This window comes from Saimiri boliviensis, chromosome X (genome assembly GCF_048565385.1).
Source record: "Saimiri boliviensis isolate mSaiBol1 chromosome X, mSaiBol1.pri, whole genome shotgun sequence".
Classification (NCBI taxonomy): Eukaryota; Metazoa; Chordata; class Mammalia; order Primates; family Cebidae; genus Saimiri; species Saimiri boliviensis.
Window position 1 is genome coordinate 18,083,536 of NC_133470.1, and position 4,873 is coordinate 18,088,408.

The window sequence follows — 4,873 nt, forward strand, 5'->3', positions numbered from 1 at the left end:
AAGTGGCTGAATGGATTTTTTTAAAAAAACTTAACTATGTGTCACCTACAAAAGACTCACTTCACACCTAAGAGTATACATAGACTGAAAATAAAGTGAGAGAGGAAGGTATTCCATGCAAATGAAAACCAAAAGATTTGGGGTTAAAGGATATAATGATTTTAAATATATATACACTTAACATTGAAATACCAAAATATATAAAGCAAATATTAATAGATCTACATGGAGAGATAGATCATAATATAGTTATAGTAGGAAACTTCAAAACCCACTTCCAGCAAGGGACAGATCATTCAGAGAGAAAATCAACACAAAAATATTGAATTTAAATTGCTCTCTATGCCAAAGGGACCTAACAGTCATTTACAGAACATTTCATCCAAAACTCTAAAATACACATTTTTCTCTGATATGGTTTGGTTCTGTGTACCCACCCAAATCTCATGTTGAATTGTAATTCCCAATGTTAGGAGAGGATCTGGTGGGAGGGGATTGGATCATGGGGATAGACTTTCCTCATGCTGTTCTCATGATAATGAGTTAGTTCTCATGAAATCTGATGGTTTAAAGAGTGTGTAGCACTTCCCCCCTCATTCTCTCTTTCTCCTGCTACCACTAGAAGAAGGCGCTTTCTTCCCCTTCATCATCCTCGATGATTTTAAGCTTCCTGAGTCTTCTCAATCATGCTTCCTGTTAAGCCTGCAGGACTGTGAGTCAATTAAACCTCTTTTCTTCATAAATTACCTAGTCTCAGGTAGTTTTTTTTATAGGATTGTCAGAATGGATTTAATACAGAAAATTGGTACCGGGAAGTGGAGCATTGTTAAAAAGACAGCTGAAAATGTGAAAGCAACTTTGGACCTGAGTAATGGGCAGATGTTGGAACAGTTTGGAGGGCTCAGAAGAAGAGAGGAAGATGTGAGAATGTTTGCGACTTCATAGAGACTTGTCAAATGGTTATGACAAAAATGCTGATAGTGATATGAGCAATGAAGTCCAGGCTGAGGTGGTCTCAGATGGAGATGAGGAACTTATTGGGGACTAAAATAAAGGTCACTCTTGCTATGCTTTAGCAAAAAAACTGGGAACATTGTGCCCCTGCTCTAGGGATCTGTGGAACTTTGAACTTAAGAAATGATTTAGGGTCTCTGGCAGAAGAAATTTCTAAGCAGCAAAGCACTAAAGATATGGCCTGGCTACTCCTAAAAGCCTATGCTCATTTGCAAAAAGAAAGAGATGGCCTGAAATTGGAACTTATATTTAAAAGGGAAGCACAGTATTAAAGTTGGAAAATTTGCAACCTGACCATGTAGTGGAAAACAAAAACCCATTTTTCTGGAAAGACATTCAAGCTGGCTCTGGAAATTTGCATCAAAGGAGCCAAATGTTCACAGCCAAATAATGGGGAAAATGTCTCCAAGGCATTTCAGAGAACTTCACCACAGTTCCTCCCATCACAGGCTCAGAGACCTAGGAGGGAAAAATGGTTTTCTGGGCCAGTCCCAGGGTCCAGTTGCTCTGTGCAACCTCAGAACATGGTACCCCATGTCTCAGCTGCTCCAACTCCAGCCATAGCTAAAAGGGGCCAAGGTACTGCTCCTGCTCATTCCATGGCTTCAGAGGATGCAAACCCCAAGCATTGGCAACCTTCATCTGATGTTGGGCCTTCAGGTACACAGATGGCAACAGTTGAGGTTTCAGATCCTCCACCTAGATTTCAAAGGATGTATGTAAATACCTGAATGCCCAGCCAGAAGTCTGATGTAGGGGCAGGGCCCTCAGAGAGAACCTCCACTAGGGCATTTCAGAAGGAAAATGTGGAGTTGAAGCCCCAACACAGAGTGCCCACTAAGGCACTGCCTAGGGGATCTGTGAGAAAAGGACCACTGTCTTCCAGACCCCAGAATGGTAGATATAATGACAGTTTGCACAGTGCTCCTGGAAATGCCACAGATACTAAATGCCAGCCTGGGAAAGCAGCCAAAGTGATTGTACCCTTCAGAGCCACAGAAGCAGAGCTGCTCAAACCCTTGGGAGACCACCCCTTGCATCAGCAAGCCCTGGATGTGACACATAAAGAGTCAAAGGAGATAATTTTGGAGCTTTAAGATTTAATGACTGCCCTGCTGGGTTTCAGACTTACATGTGGCCTTTACCCCCTTTGTTTTGTCCAATTTCTCTCATTTGGAATGGGAGCATTTACCCAATGCCTGTACCCCCATTATATCTTGGAAGTAACTAACTTGTTTTTTATTTCACAGGCTCATAGGCAGAAGGGACTTGCCTTGTCTCAGATGATACTTTGGACTTGGATTTTTGGGTTAATGATGGAGTGAGTTAAGACTTTGAGAGACTATTGGGAGGGCAAAATTGTGTTTTGTAATGTGAGAAGGACATGAGATTTGGGAGAAGCCAGGGGCAGAATGATATGGTTTGGCCCTCTGTTCCCATTCAAATCTCATTTTGTAATTCCCAATCTGGGGGGGCGGAACCTGGTGGGAATTGATTAGATCATAGGTACACATTTCCCCATGCTGCTCTTGTGACAGCGAGTGAGTTCTCACTAGTTCTGATGGTTTACAAAGTGTGTGGCACTTCCCTCCTCACTCTCTCTCTCTCCTGCAATAGAGCAATAGAAGAAGGTGCTTGCTTCCCCTTCACCTTCCACCATGACTGTAAGTTTCCTGAGTCCTCCCTGTCATGATTCCTGTTAAGCCTGTGGAACTGTGAGTCATTAAACCTCTTTTCCTCAAAATGAATGAAAGATGTAAATGTAAGACTTGAAACAATAAAACTACCAAAAGAAAGCATAAAGAACACACTTAATGATAGTGGTCTGGGCAAGTACTTTTTGGACAAGGGCTCAAAGCCACAGACAATAAAAGCATAAATAGACAAATAGGATTACATCAAATTAAAAAGCTTCTGCTTGGCAACGGAAACAATCAATAGAAAAAGAGACCAACTATAGAATGGGAGAAAATATTTGTAAACTGTGCATCTGACAACAGGTCCTGTATATGCACAATATATAAGAAGCTCAAATAACCCAAAACAGAAAAAGAAAACAAATAATTTGATTTAAAAATGGGCAAAATATCTGAACAGGCATTTCTCAAAAGAAGTACATATGGCGAAAAAGTAGGTAAATTGCTCAGCATCACTAATCATCATGGAAATGCAAATCGAAGCCACAAAGTGAGATATTACTTCACCCCAATTAGAATGGCTATTTTCAAAGACAAAAACCACAAATTCTGGAAGAGATATAGACAAAGAGAAACATTTATACATTGTTGATGGGTTTATAAATTAATATAGCTGTTATGGAAAACAGAATGGAGGTTCCTGAAAAAAATTAAAACTAGAAATAACATATGATCCAGCAATCCTACTATTGAGTATATATGAAATGGAAATAAAATCAGTGTCAGTATATTTGAACTCCCATGGTTGTTGCAGCACTATTCATAATACCCAAGGTATGCAACCAACCTAAGTGTCCATCAATGAATAATTGGAAAGAAAATGTATTGTATATGTGCAATGAAATATTCTTCTGCAAAAAAAGATGAAACCTTGTCATTTGCAAACACATGGATGAACTGGAGGACATAATGTTATGTGAAATAAGCCAGACACAGAAGGACAAATACCACATGATATCACTCATATGCAGAATTGAAAGAAGTTTATCTAATAGAAGCAGAGAGTAGAATAGTGGTTACCATAGGCTGGGGAATGTGTGTCAGGAGGAAGTGATGGGCGAGATAGGAAGATATTGGTCAACAGGTACAAAGTTACAGTTAGGAGGAGTAAGTTCCAATGTTGTGTTGCATAGTACAGTGACTATGGTTACCAATATTTTATTGTGTATTTCAAAATAGCTACAAAGGAGAATCTTAAATTCTTCTCACCACAAAGAAATGAAAAGGTACAAAGTGATGAACATGATAGATACCCAGAACTGATATTATACAATGTATTCATATATCAAAAGGACATCAATAAGATAATTTGAGAAACCTGAATGAGTATGGAATATAAAATAATACTATTGTATCTATAATAAACACCCCAAATTGGATAATTATATTGTGTTTATGTAAAAAAAATGTCTATTCTTGGGAGACACATGCTCTAATATTTAGGTGTGAGGACACATAATGTCTATAATGTCTTTGCAAATGACTCAGGAAAAATAATAATTATGAATCTAGATTAATTTAGTCTTATAAGTTTTCTGTATATTTGAAATTTTTAACACAAACAATTTAAAATGATAAGAATAAATAGTTATTGCTTCAGCAGCATATATTCTAAAATTGGAAGGATACACAGAAGATTACCATGGCCCCTGCACAAGGATGACACTCAAATTCATAAAGCATTCCATATTTTTAAACACCTCTATGCAAATAAACTAGAAAATCTAGAAGAGATGGATAAATTCATGCACACATACACCCTCCCAAGACTAAACCAGAAAAAAGTTGAATCCATGAATAGACCAAAAACAAGTTCTGAAATTAAGGCAGTAATTAATAGCCTGCCCACCAAGAAAAAGCCCATGAACAGATGAATTTACAGCCAAATTATATCAGAGGTAAAAAGAGGAGCTGGTACCATTCTTTCTAAAACTATTCCAAACAATTGAAAAAGAGGGAATCCTCCCTAACTCATTTTATGAGGCCAGCTTCATCCTGATATCAAAATCTGGCAGAGATATAACAATAAAATAAAATTTGGGGCCAATATCCCTGATGAACATTGATGTAAAAATCCTCAATCAAATACTGCAAACTGAATTCAGCAGCAAATCAAAAAGCTTACCCACCATGATCAAGTTGGCTTCATCCTTGAATTCAAG

General features: G+C 38.1%; 1 non-coding gene across 1 annotated transcript; it reads left to right on the forward strand.

Annotated features, from left to right (window-relative positions):
- The first annotated feature begins 4,302 nt into the window (after positions 1 to 4,302).
- Positions 4,303 to 4,405, forward strand: LOC120366653 (U6 spliceosomal RNA). The gene has a single exon (XR_005581238.1). It is a non-coding gene; the product is annotated as a U6 spliceosomal RNA (small nuclear RNA).
- Positions 4,406 to 4,873: the final 468 nt, after the last annotated feature.